Here is a 14,256-nt window from a genome sequence, read left to right as displayed (position 1 = left end):
CTCACCCCGAAAATCAGCGAGCGGTTAACGCTGCCAAAAACGCGGCACCAAGTGTTGCCTTGTTTTCAGCAGTGCTGAAACCGCTGCCCATTCATTTCAATGGGCGACGCAGGGCTGAAAACGCCCCAAAATAGAACATGCATCGCTGTCAAAGCGCAGCGTTGGAAGGCGCTGCGTTTTCAGCCCTGTGTGAGCCGCCCCATTGAAATGAATGGGAGTCTTGTACAGCGTTTAGCGCTGGGCTGAAAAGGCAGCGCTAAACGCTGTATAAAACGCCCTGTGTGAGGGAGGCCTAAGGGGTTAATGTAGCCAAGCGCAGAGTGTATCACTAAACGTCCGTCACACAGGCTGCAGCCTGCTAGTCGGTTTGTAATTTCAAGCTCAAGGCTCTAAATCAGTAAGACCTCATGTCCACGGGGAGAGATCCACAGCGGATCACCCGCAGGCGTTACCCGCGCCCCATAGGGATGCATTGGACACCCGCCGGTAATTAAATACCTGCGGATGTCATTTTCCCCTGAGGCGCGGATTGCGTGTGCGGGAAAACACCTGCAGCATGCTCCATTTTAGTGCAGGGCTCCCGCAGGCTTCCATTGAAGCCTATGGAAGCCGTCCGGATCTACGGCACACCCGCAGCTGAATTCCGAGCACATCCGCCAGGTTGAAGAAAGAAGCTCCGGCCGCAACGGAGGAGAGATCCGCAGCGTCCGGACAGGTGAGTAACTCTTATTTTTAGGTCTCATATCTGCGGGAAAATAGGGACCCGCTGCGGGATTCTGCATGAAGAATCTGCGGCGGGCCTGATTTTCCCCGTGGAGTTTCCCCGTGGACATTAGGTCTTAGGCCTCATGTCCACGGGGAAAATAAGAATTAAAATCCGCAGCGGATCACCCGCCCGCGGATCCGCGCCCCATAGGAATGCATTGACCACCCGCGGGTAGATAAATACCGCATGGTCAATAAAAGTGAATTAAAAAATTTCTGCAGCATGAAAAAAAATGGCCATGCTCCATCTTAGTGCGGATCAGGCGTGCGGAGCTGATAGAGCACATGGCGCAACTGATCTCCTGCATGAAAAAGACAATTACAGAGCATCCGCAGCCCAAATCCGGGTTACAAATCCGCAGCGGATCTGATTTTCCCCGTGGACATGAGGCCTTAGGACATGCTCCATTTTTGTGCGCGTCTCACACCGGGACGGCTCCCGCAGGCTTCTATTGCAGCCTATGGAAGCCGTCCGGATCCGCGCCAGACCCGTACCTGAATTAAACTCACCTGCTCCGGACGATGCGGTTCTCCCCTTCTTCGCGGCCGGATCTTCTTTCTTCGGCCCGGCGGATGTGCCTGGTGCATGCACGCAGCACATCCACCGTGCTGAAGAAAAAAGATCCGGCCGCGAAGGAAGGAAGATCCGCATCGTCCGGAGCAGGTGAGTTTATTCTGATTTTTAGGTCTCATGTCCGCGGGGCAGGAGGGACCCGCTACGGATTCTACATGAAGAATCCGCAGCGGGCCTGATTTTCCCCGTGAACATGAGGCCTAAGGCTAGGGTCACACAGGACGGATTTTTGGTCGGAAATCTTGCAGTTTGGCCGCAGCAAAAACCGCGAGATTTCCGCCGGGAAAACCGCCGCGGTTTAAGCCGCGGCGGCTTTGAAGCGGCCCGGCCGCTCGCTCTTTCGCTGCGGCCGGCGCTTCCATAGAGGAGAGCGCGGCCGCAGCGGAATGGAAAAAAGAATGGACATGCTGCTTCTTTTGAAACCGCGGCTGCGGCCGCCACAGCCGCGGTTTCAACCGGATTTACCGCAGCGGATTAGCCGTCCCGTGTGGACGAGATTTCTGAGAAATCTCATCCACATGGCTGGCTAATCCCGGGATTAGTGGCCGCGGGTGGTTTTGCCGCGGGCGGATCTGCTGCGGCAAAACCGCGGCAAATCCGCCCTGTGTGACCCTAGGCTAAGGCTGGGTTCACACAGGGCGGATTCCCGTCGGAAATCTCGCGGTTTGGCCCCAGCAAAAACCGCGAGATTTCCGCCGGGAGAACCGCCGTGGTTCAAGCCGCTTACTTTTCCGTTGCAGTCGGCGCTCCATAGAGGAGAGCGCGGCCGCGACGAAAATAAACCAAAAAAAAAAAGTAAATAGACATGCTGCATCTTTTGAAACCGCGGCTGCGGTGGCCGCAGCTGCGGTTTCAGCCGGATTTACTGCAGCGGATTAGCCGTCCCGTGTGGCGGCTGGCTAATCCCGAGATTAGCGGCCGCGGGCGGACCTGCTGCGGCAAATCCGCCCTGTGTGAACCCAGCCTAATAGTGTAGGGTGTCCTTCCAGTAGATGACCACCAGGTGGCAGCAGATTGTGGCTGAAATGCAGGGTGTACCAACAGTAAATGACCACCTGGTGGCGGCAGAGTGCAGCAGAAATGTAAGGCGCCCCTCCAGCAGGAGAGTGCGGCAGAGGTTCTATTCCGGCAGGTTAGCGGTGTGGCTCCCCTGCTCTCTTCCCCGTGGGCCTCCGTTCTCTGCACTCCACAGGCTTCAGCAGATCATGCAGGTAAGGAGGGGAGGAGTGGGGCACGCTGCAGCTAGGGGGACTCCATGGGGCTTGCTCTTCTTCTGCCCTCCTCTCCGTAGAGCCCCACAGCCGCGGAGCACAGCAGGAGGGATGTAATGCTCTGCCCCCGGCTCTAATATGGTGCCCGCCCGGGCAGAGTCCAGCAGCAGTGTGTCCTGGGGCTTAGTTGTGTCCCCAGTGCCTAGATCTCTATGGAGCACCGCAGTGCAGGGAGCCTGGAGCAGGGGCTCCTATGTCACAGGCCGGGTGTCTGCAGCGCCCCCTAGCAGCAGTGTGGGGAGCAGGCAGCAGCTGTGTGTCCAGGGGGGCCTCCACTCCGATCTGCTGGGCAGGAGGGCCTCAGCTGGGCTCCCCCGAGCACCAGCACCCGGTAATGGAGCCCGGGGGTCTATCAGGCCTGCTCTGCTAAACTCTGGAAGATGTCAACCTCCTGCTGCTCCCCACCCTGCTGCCATCATTCCCGCTGGCGGTCAGTGTGAGTGTCACGGCCGGTGGCTCCCGTGTGAGGCTGTCCGTGCCGGCTCTGCCACGGGCAAGTAAGCTCAGGCTGCGATCCCTTCCCCAACGCTGGCGCTGTGACCCTCCAATGCTGCGGGTCCGATCCACGTCCGCAGCACACGGCTACAGGTGCTGCTACTGCAGCATCCGGGTCACTCTGTCCCGGTGTGGCCTCTGATGCTGCTGCTTGGCCACCTACTAGCACCACATGTACTTCTTGACCCCTACCCCTAACCCTCCAGCCAGCACAAACCTCAACCACTGCTACTCCTTTAACCATAGCAGTAACCCTAACCCTCCTGCCATGGCATACCTCAGCCCCCCCCCCGCTACCGCTGTTAGCATAACCCTACCCCTAAGCCTAACCACCTGCCACCCAAACAGGAGCTTGAGGGCATAAACTGGGCAGATACAGACCATCACTATGTCTCCACCCATACTTATGGTGGAGACAAGATACACCAGTACCGACCATATCCCTGCTGGCCTCTAGATCCAGCCGATAATGTTTTGTAAAGGTATGGGTGCTGGACCAAGTGGCGCCCTGCAGATTTGGTCCGTTATTGCCTGAGCTCTCTCTGCCCAGGAACAATCAACCGCCCTGGTGGAATGAGCTTTTAGCCCCCCCCTGGAGAGCAGGCCCCCTGGGACTGGCATGCCTTCTGGATAGCCCATCTGACCCATCTTTCTATGGAGTCCTTAGTAGCCCCTCCTTTGGCCGGTCCCAGAAATTGAATGAAAAGATAGTCCTCCTGAAGGATTTGGTAGCCTCCGTCTAAATTGTGAAATCTCTGTTCTTTAATATTGCGAGGATCCTGACAAAAGGAGGGGAGGACTGTAGACTGCTCCCTATGGAAATCAGTAAGGACCTTGGGGTGAAAAACGGGGTCAGGCTAGAACACTATTTTATCGGGAAAAATGAACATGTATTAATAGAAAGAGACGGAATCTCCCCATCTTGTCTGGCAGACATAGCGGCTACTGGGGTGTTAATGGGAAGCTCCTCTAGAGGTTCGAAGGGGGCCTCGCAGAGAGACTATAACACTAAGTTAAGATTCCAAGGGGGGCTGTTTCTCTAACAAAGGGGTGAAGCCTGACTGCCCTTTTAGGTACTTTTTAACAGCCTGTGGTCACCCAGGGGTAAGTCAAAAAATACGCCCATAATAGCCACCTGAACTTTGAGAGTGCTAGGGCTTAGCCCCTTGTCTAAGGCATCTTGTAAGAAGTCGAAGATTTGGCGAATATCTTATTGGTGGAGTTAATGGATACTACGACCCAGCCACCTCGAGAATGTATCCCAGACCCTAGCATATATTCTCCTTGTTGATCATTTAAGACTCTTACAGAGGGTTCCTAGTGCCCTCCGCTGTCATCCTTCTGGCATGTACGCTCCCAGTATAATCTCCTGAGGCCACTGCTAGGCGCTCCGGCTCCCCGCTGTGACTGTTTCCCGCTGGCCTCTCTGCAATGTCCCTCACTGTGAGTGTCGGCGTGCCTGTAATATGTGAGGACGTCCCCCGGCCGCAGACGCTGCATCCCCTGAAGCTGCGGAAAGAGCGCCAGCGTAGTGGCCGTGGTGGGCACGGAGTGGAGGTGTTAGCAGAGCGAGGAGGACAGGGATTGACAGACAACTGGAGGCTGAGAGGCGTTTCATGAGTGGTAACAAGGCGTTACCTGTCACTGTCTTCATCTGCAACCATTATTGTGGTGGAGACTAGATACAACAGTACCGGCCCTCTGTAGGTCACGTGGTATTCTCTCTCTGGGTGTCGGTCATATCACGTGGCATTCTCTGCTTGACGTCACTTTCTCAGCAACGCTTCGTGTAGCGAAAGAAATAATAATGTCTCTCTTGTCGACTGACCGCTGCGCATGTGCAGTGCTCTTGTAACGCCCCAATAAACTTACTGTGTGTATGGCCAGAGGCCTATTCCTTGTCACGGTGACGCCACACTCTAATTGGACACTTCCGATGATATGTCGGAAATAACGGAGACAAGTCCAGTTTAGTTTAGCAATCTGAGAGTGAGCAGATTTACAACAACAGGTTAACTTTACAATTCTCTGAAGGCGTATTTATACCAGGTATACAAGGATGCAGTACTAAGCAAGATACAGGAATGTCGAACTGATGATACTCTGACTTCATCACTCTCTCTCTCTCTCTCTTTTGAAGATGGATAGACTAGACAGTTTTCCTCACTAGTGAGTTTAGATGAACCAAGTAAATTAGATTATGAAGCAGAGGGACAAGTGACTGTCTGCTAATCCTGGCTTGACTTGACCGGGTAGCTATAACTCACTGTTAGATGAAGATGGACCTCAGAAAGGATCTTCATTTTCTCTGCGGCTGGATGCCAAGGGAGTGGGTTGGTCACCTCACTCTACCTTGGGTAACGATAACTTGCTGAACTCCTCCTCCTCTCCGACCACGGAATTGCAACCTCTCCTTGCTCACAGCTGGCTGAGTCTGCCTAACTGTTCTCACACACTCCTTTTTTATGACCTCTTTCTTTCTCGTACTTTCTGAACTCCTCCTGCATAGGGACTAGTAGAGCTGCTTCCTCGCCCTTGGGCTCTGCACCAGTAAGATTAAACCTGACTGTCAGCCAATGAGAGGCCAGCTGACCTCAGAGTTGAGCTCTAGCTTAGAGCAGAAGGGGAGATACAGGGTCTCTCCTACAGACGGCACCTTCTGTATCCAGGGACGGCATCCAGACAAGTGAGACAGGACAAGTGTACCGTGAGTATTCTGTAGGACCCGCTGGCCACTACACTCTTTGTAAGCACACGCGTGGAGTGGAACATGGCTGAGAACGTGCGGAGTGGAGTGGACAGCGAGCAGGTAAATGAATGGAGGTGTGCTGCTCCAGTTTTAGCAGGCTTTTCATCTGTTAGCACGAGGATTACAGAGCTTGTATCACAACTGTAGGCTATGAGCTTGGAGGCAAATACACCCTTACTGATGTGTAAAAGGCATAGAGCGCCAGAAGTCTCAGCACGGTGTCATGCCAGATGGGTCATCTATATGAGATCAGTAGTGCGCATACCTGCATGAAGGGTTTACCATACTGTAGCAAGCGTCAAGCCCCTTCCGTTGCGCTTGTAGTGGCCAAGTACATTTTTTCTTGGCCCCTTCCATAATATCATGCATGTATGTCTTATGTAGATGATCTGTGCAAAACTGTCTTGTCATTCTATGTATTGCACAGCTGCAGCAAGTGAGAGGTTAAAGGGGTTGTCCCGCGAAAGCAAGTGGGTCTATACACTTCTGTATGGCCATATTAATGCACTTTGTAATGTACATTGTGCATTAATTATGAGCCATACAGAAGTTATTCACTTACCTGTTCCGTTGCTGGCGTCCTCGTCTCCATGGTGCCGTCTAATTTTCAGCGTCTAATCGCCTGATTAGACGCGCTTGCGCAGTCCGGTCTTCTCCGTGTTGAATGGGGCTGCTTGTGCTGGAGAGCTGCCCTCGTAGCTCCGCCCTGTCACGTGTGCCGATTCCAGCCAATCAGGAGGCTGGAATCGGCAATGGACCGCACAGAAGACCTGCGGTCCACTGAGGGTGAAGATCCCGGCGGCCATCTTCGCAAGGTAAGTAAGAAGTCACCGGAGCGTGGGGATTCGGGTAAGTACTATTTGTTTGTTTTTTTTCAACACATGCATCGGGTTTGTCTCGCGCCGAACGGGGGGGGCTATTGAAAAAATAAAAAACCCGTTTCGGCGCGGGACAACCCCTTTAAGTGTTTGCAAAGCCTGGAGACTGCCTGTCAATGTATCAATTTATGTCCTGCCATGTGGTATGAGAGAGGCTATAAAAGTGAGTGTTTGAGAGCGGGAGGAAAGTCCATGTCTTCTGGAGTCCTAGTCAAGAGGTCCAGCTACATGGGGGTACATTTAACCCTCATGTAGTGAAGAATGGAAGAGGAGAGGTTTCCTAATCCGGGTGTGCCTGTTATGCTAATGGAGTGAGCCCCCAGAGAGAGAGAGAGAAAATGTGAGTTTTGCTTTTTAAGGCCCAGTGCAGAGGTACTCTACTTCTACTTGTTCACGCCCAAGTGTCCTGAAGTCTGGGACCGCTAGGTTGAGGTATGCGGATTCAATTATTCATTGCCACACACGGCCGTCCTGAAGTCTTGGATCACCGTGTGGAGGTACTCGTACTCAAGTCTGTATTAATGCCTGCTCTTGGAATATTGATTGTCTTGTCTTGTTTGGAGTTTATCAAGTAAAGGTGTTCCAGGCCCTGACCATTCCCAGGGTCCTGAGGTACTTTATTATTGTCTGCGGCTCATTTACTCTCTGCCGATGTTCATGGCGGTGGGTGCAGAAACGGTGGCGTCGCCCATGACAAACTCTTTTCTTATACCATCTATTGGGCATCCCCGATCCTAGGGGTGTCCAGAAGAGGCCCAGCGCTGCCCTGGCCTTAGCTACATGCATCTCTCCAGGAGGAAGCCTGGTAATTGCTCCCAGCTCCTCAGCGTATGCTGTGTGTCCGGGGTCACCGTACGGGACGCTGCAGCAGCACCTGCTACTATAATTCGCTATAACGGGGAACTGATCTAAAATACCGGCACCGCTGCGACTAATGCTGCAGATCTGTGTAGTACCGAGCGGTATAAGTAATGGCATTCAAGAGCGCCCGTAAGCCGCTGATCGCTCGGAGTCCCATCTCCAAAATGTAATGGCCAGTCGTAATAACTGCTTTTATTAATGTGACCAGAATACCTGCAAGCGATTGATCTGTCTGTGCTGGTAAAACAATGGGCTCTGGCGCTAAGTGGTGCGCGAATACGTCTTTTTGGACGTTACTTATTGGGCTCTACGGTAACTGTGTTTATCAACTGTTGTACAGGAGACTATATGCAAATCACCCGTATCATATCTGCATCATGTGATTACTGTCCGCAACAGAAACCAAGTCATCTTGTAGATCTGATACTTCTTAATGACTAACAAATACACGATGTTACAGCGAGCTTTCCAGCTTACTGCGGCCTCGTGTCCACGCCAAAATCCACAGCGCATTCACTGAGTTGTCGTTTAAGGGATTTTTTTGTTGCTTGCGGGAGATCGCGGATTGCGTTTTTTTTTTTTTTTTTTTTTCCGTACGGATGTATAGGGATGCACTTATTACCCTGCGTGGCATCCGCAAATCATTTACAATGAAGTCCGCAGGTGTTAAATGAAGTGCGGATGCCCCATGCTTCTCTATGGGCGACTTGAACTGCCGATCTCCCACGTGGATTTTGCTAATTAAATCCGCCCATGGACATTGGGCCTTAAGGGTTCTTCCTCAGGCTTAATGGGTCGGGTGGGCGAGGCTTGTAGTACCTCATGACTAATAGGTCCAGTGTAGTCATCAGGTACTACTCACCCACCCACCCATCTGTAGCCAGGTACTGCGGAAGCTGGACCTCTCTCATGCAAGGAGCCGCGGGTTGACTATGTAACTACAGAACATTACCCCGTGCTGGAATCCGCAGGTCTATCACTACTTGATCCTGCCGCCCTTCAGGGCAGAATAAAATCCCTGACCGGTTCCCTTTAAATCTGGAGTTCAGAACCAACATGGCCGACCTCTCAGACCTTTTTATTTTCCGTGTTCTAGAGTAACCCTTTAAGATACAGAAGTCCTACTTCCCCACCAGTGAATCAATGTTATTTCATACTGGCTACTAGCCGCTCCCAGTGGGCCACCTCTATGCTGAATTATACTACTTGACATGGAACTCTACGAAAAGCAAGATTTAACCTTTTTTTTCTTCCTACTTCCAGGTTAAGAAGGCGATGAAGGCCGCTTCACTTATCAGAAAAGCACGAACAACGCAAATTCCGTCCTCTTAAATGAACGCGCCCGGATATCATTGATGCTTGCTGGATGGAATATTCCGAACCGGACAAAGGCCACCAGAATGTAAGTTTATGTTATGTTTTCGTTCTTCAGATCTCGTCGGCAGGGAGTTACTGGGACAAATCTCCCTCAATATCCGGTATGAAGACCGTTTGCTTTCGGTCTGTAACTGTTGGTGTCTATACATTGGAGAAGTCTGCAGACCCTTCACTGGTTTTTACATTTTTGCTATGTTGCTGTCTTGTTTAATTTACTATCATTCTGCACTCCACACCCTGGAATGACAAAGTGGGAACAGAATATTACAAATCTTTGTAAATTAATCAAAAAAACTGAACAATTCCCCTTCTGCATTGACCGAAGTCTGCAGACCCTTTGGTGTGACACTTGGAGTTATTCTTTATTGTGAAGCCCAAAATAGGCATTTTTAGAAGTGATAAAGTAAACCTTGTAGAAAGTACATTTGTATCCCAAATCATTGGCCACATAATTGCAGATCCATCTGCTGGGATGTGAACATCTACACTAATCTACTAAACACAAGCCGAGGCTTCATTTCTGCACAGGGATACAACCTTCTGTCAGGACTGATGAAAACATTTTTTTTTTTGTTTGGTTTAAAAAATATATATTTTAGGATATGTATCAAGGCGTCTGCGGTTCTGGTGTATCTTGACGCCACCAGAAAGTACTGGGGGAGTCAATATTGACAGGGGGTGACGCCCCCTGTACCTGATTGGCTGCACAGCTGGATGGGCTGCAGGTCCTGGCAGCCCACAAAGGAATTATCAGGAAAGCATACAGCAGACCCTGCTGCCCCAGCTGCAAGGTCCTTCCCCGCAGGCCGGCCAGAAGGTGTTCTTGCAAAAACAACGTTGTCCCCGCTGCAGGCAGGCAGCACCCCAGCGCCATGAAGATGCTTCCCGACCTGTGCCCCATTCATCGCAAAGAGAGGCGTCAGCAGGGACAACACAGCGGTGTGAAGCGGCTTCCATACCGGTGCTGCAGCACGGAGGCCAGAGTGCCGTAGGACACTGATTGAAAGCCGCCGGCCGCAGAGGCGCGCGTTCGCCTACCGGAAAGGCCCCCTCGCATCAGTTCGTTGGCATGCAGGTCCCCCGCTCCAGCTTCGCATTGCCACATCAGAAAGGGCCTTTCCCGGCGGCACCCCCCTATGTGATAAAGCGCAGAGCGGGGTCGGACTCAGGGAGTGCCGAGCGACGTGAAGCCACCCCCTCCACCCCCCATGAGTTTTGTAGAGCATGCTCGCCAGCATGGAGCACACAGCACTGGGGGAGCACACTGCAGCGGGGAGGCACTGTATAACACACGGTGTCTTTACACAGCTGCACTCACCAGAAAGCCAACAGAGCCGTGGGACACAATCTGACATCGCTACCCCACGGACTGCATGATGACAGCATGGAGGCAACAGCAGCAGGCTCGGGGGAAAGGCAGCTAACAGCAGTGTAGCACTGGGAGTGCTTCTCAGTTACATCCCACAGCGCTTCAGGCAAAACAAGGTTTTTGCAGCTTCTAGGACCTTTCAGCTCTTGACCCAATCGAGAGCTATGGGTGTGACAGGGCGCTCCTCCATGGAAGTCCTGTCAAACCCCTAGCGTCCGGTGGCGTCAAGATACACCAGTACCGGCGTCTGCATCCAAACATTTAACAAAGGTTTTCCCCTACTCAATGAAGCAAATCTTGCACTGTGCACTTGGCAGTATCGGCCCTGTGGCGCAGGAGGGTACTGCAGCATTGCTTGTGACTTGTCTGAGCATAATATGCTGCCTGCTGTCTGTAGTACTCCGCCCAGGCAGCGCTACAATCTGCTTGACCAGCAGGTGGAACTGCTTGTCCTTGCTTTCTATAGTATTCTTCCCATGCTTTAGAGTAATCTTGAGGTAGTGCTTGCTGACCCATATTTTTGGTAAATCTCTTCCCAAGCTTTTGTGTTGTCCACGTGTCCAGTTTCAGGTGCAGCTGGGGGATCAACATGTCCATTAGTTTGGGTTGGAGCTGGTCCAGCAGATGGAACTGCAGGTGATTGGGGTGCTTGCTGTTGGTAATAAGCATAATAAGCTGCAGAATTGGGGTCTGTTCCTGCTTTACTTGGATCTGCTGGGGCTGGCTGCTGCCAGTGTGGGTATGTATTTCCCCAGCCTAAGGGGCATAGGGTGCAGAGGACCAGGAGTTGCTGGTCCTGGGGGGGCCAGAATTATATGGTGGAGGGTTGTATGGTCATTGGTGTGCCGGGGCCTGGGGGTCCGGGTACACCACCTGGTGGACCATGAGGAATTGGAGTGCCTAGTGGATTAACTGGACCCTCTAGCTTCTCTTCAATAGCTTGCCTGGCATAATCTATCTGCTGTGGAGTTCTACAAATAGTAAATAACTTTGTGTTTGAGTCAGAATTTGGTGGAGGGTTTTATTTTTTTTGCAACTCTCTCCTGGCACCAGACTGTTGGACTACTTGTAATAGTCTCACCCCCTTTTCCAATTATGAGGAAAGTTATTCCTATCAGAACAAAGAAATCAAATTCTTGAAGTCTGCCTGGAGGGCCCATGTTCCAGTTTCCTCGGACTCGGCCCCTTCTACCTGATGGACCTCCAGTCTTCTGAGGTCCATCTTGAATCCTCACATTTTAACTCCTGCAACTGCTTCATTGTCTCGCCTCCTTTTCCAATAACCAAACCAGCTTAACTGGCTGGAATCATGATTTTCTGAACTGTATTCCCTGGGGCATCTCCATGACGGCACGGTGTAGGTCTTCCCTTTTCCACTATCTGATGCAGTAGTCTCTTTGCAGCTTGGACAGAATCAGGGGTGCCGGGTAACATGCAGGACCTGTCAGGCATACCACCATCATCAGGTGCAATTGGTATCTTGCATCCCGATTCTTGCTGAATGTGTGATATCTGTTCACCACCTCTGCCAATTATGAATCCAACCATTCCATCGGGAACTTTGTACTCTTCTGTGAGAACAGCCCTCTGTTGCTGGTGCATGGGAGGCATTGCAGGTTGGCACGGGTTATTAGTAGGAGCAACTTTCTTTGCTTCTGGTTGATGTGGAACTTTCTTTAGATTCACATCTATAAATGCACCTCCATCGTCCAGTGGTCTCTCTTCTGCCCAGAAAAGCTATAGTCATTGGTAACGGTAGGTGGACCAGAATCGCCTCCGTATTTTTGCAGTTATCTGCCTCGCCCTCTGCAGCGCATCCTTGAAGGCGCCATTGATGCCCCGGCGGAACCCGAGTTGTGTGGTGGGACTGTGGAGTAGTCTGCGATGTCCATGGAGCTTGCAGCCTGCTATACCATGGGAGTCGCTGCGCCGTGCACGTGAGGCAAGAGAGATGATGGCGCCCGAAGTTGTCTCTCATAACCTCATGCCCGACACTTGAAATTTATCTCTAGGAATATCCCATTTCTTTTTATCATCTTTGAGATGTTTCTACACCTTGATTGGAGCCCATCTGTGGTAAATTTAGTCAGTTGGGCATAGTTTCAAAAGACATACCACTGTTTATATAAGATCTCACAGCTCACAATGCATATCAGAGCCGAAGCTAAGCCATGAGGAGGAAATGTGTCTGTAGAGCTCAGAAACAGGATTGTGTGGAGGCGCAGATCTGGCGAAGGCTACAAAAAACATTTCTGCTTCACTGAAAGTTCGTAAGAGCACATTGGCCTCCATAATTCTTAAACGAAAGAAGTTTTGAACAACCAGGACTCTTCCTAGAGCTGGTCGACCCACAAGGTAAGTCATTGGGGAGAAGGGCCTTGGCTAGAGAGGTGACCAAAATCCCAATGATCATGCTGTAGGGTGTTTTTCAGCGGCTGGGACAGGAAAACTGATCAGGGTTGATGTAAAGCTGAATAGAGCAAAGTACAGAGATCTTCTTAATGATAACCTGATCCAGAGCACAAGGGACCTCAGACCGGGCAGAAGAGTCACCTTCCAACAAGACAATGACTCTAAGGACACAGCCGGGACAACACAGGAGGGGCGTAGGTACAACTCTGAATGCTCTTGAGTGGGCCAGCCAAAATCCCTGATCGAACATCTCCGGAGAGATCTGAAAATGGCCGTCTACAGAGGGTCCAACCTGTCAGAGCTTGAGAGAATCTGCAGAGAAGAATGGCAGAAAGTCCGCATCAAGATGTGCAAAGCTTGTGGCAGCATGCCCAAGAAGGCTGGAGGCAGTAAATATTTGCCAGCGGTGCTTCAACTAAGTACTGAGAACGGGATGTGGATACTTATGTCAATGCATGATGGTGGTTTTTGATAAAAAAAAAGTTTTCTAACATTCTGTTTTCCCTTCGTCATTATGGGGCATTGAGGGTATAATAGTGGGGGAAACTTCTTACTTTTTTTTTTTTTATTTGCACGGAGCCACAACATAAAATGTTAGAAGTGAATGCATTATATATAACAGTAGCCAAAATCTGGGTTTTTATCAACTGTAGACGTTTGCGTTTCACCTCCCAGTTAGCCATTCTATATAGTATTGTGCACAAGGGTAGTATTGTATCTTGCCACCACCCGGAAGCCCGGGGTTTGAACGCCCTTCTATGGAGGAATGCCCCTGTCACGCCCCTAGCATCCGATTGATAGGAAGGTCCTATCAGCGTCGGTACTGCTTCTACCATGCCCTGGAGGGATAGAGATTATTATTGCAGTTAAGCTTACATTATGTGCTATAAATGCTTGCATGTTACCGCGGTAATATGGAAGCATTTACAGTTTATAATGTAAGCCTAACTGCAATACTAATCCCTAACCCTCCAGCGCAGGGTACAAGCAATACCGATGCTGTGCTCCCCGCGGTGTAACGCAGAGAATATTGGGTGGCGGGGCAGCCGGCCGGGAACACACTTTTGTGGGCGGGTAACATACACCCCAACGCCGCTGTTCTACCCCATGATGTAGCGCTGAGATGCGGCCGCTCCGCCCCTCAGCAGCGGCACCAGTGATACCTGCTGAAGGAAGAGGAGGCAGGGGAGCGGAGTAGCCAGCAGTAGCCGCATCTCCTCTAACAGTAGAGCACAGGACAGTGCCAGTGGCATCCAGTCACTGCTAGGCAGCAGTACAGTACAATGCCGATGGTTGGGGAGACGGAGGAGTGGTGGTAAACAGCCGCTACAGCAGCGGGGAGGGGGAAGTTCAGCAGAGCACATCAGTGATTGCAGGAAGGAGTGAGTGTGAGCAGCGGGGTGACGATCACCATGGTGCTAGGATCACCATGGTGCTAGGACCTTCCAGGATCTGAAAAATGTCTACCAATCAGGAGCAAGCGGTGTTCCTCCATTTAAGGCCTG

The 14,256-nt window shown here is 51.4% G+C and overlaps 1 pseudogene; it reads right to left on the bottom strand.

Moving 5' to 3' along the window:
- Positions 1-10,547: 10,547 nt before the first annotated feature.
- LOC136571869 (far upstream element-binding protein 1 pseudogene) lies at positions 10,548-12,231 on the bottom strand (annotated as a pseudogene).
- Positions 12,232-14,256: the final 2,025 nt, after the last annotated feature.

Source organism: Eleutherodactylus coqui, chromosome 6, assembly GCF_035609145.1.
Source record: "Eleutherodactylus coqui strain aEleCoq1 chromosome 6, aEleCoq1.hap1, whole genome shotgun sequence".
NCBI lineage: Eukaryota > Metazoa > Chordata > Amphibia > Anura > Eleutherodactylidae > Eleutherodactylus > Eleutherodactylus coqui.
Note: the sequence above shows the minus strand (reverse complement) of the source record. Positions and strands in the feature narration are given on the sequence as shown.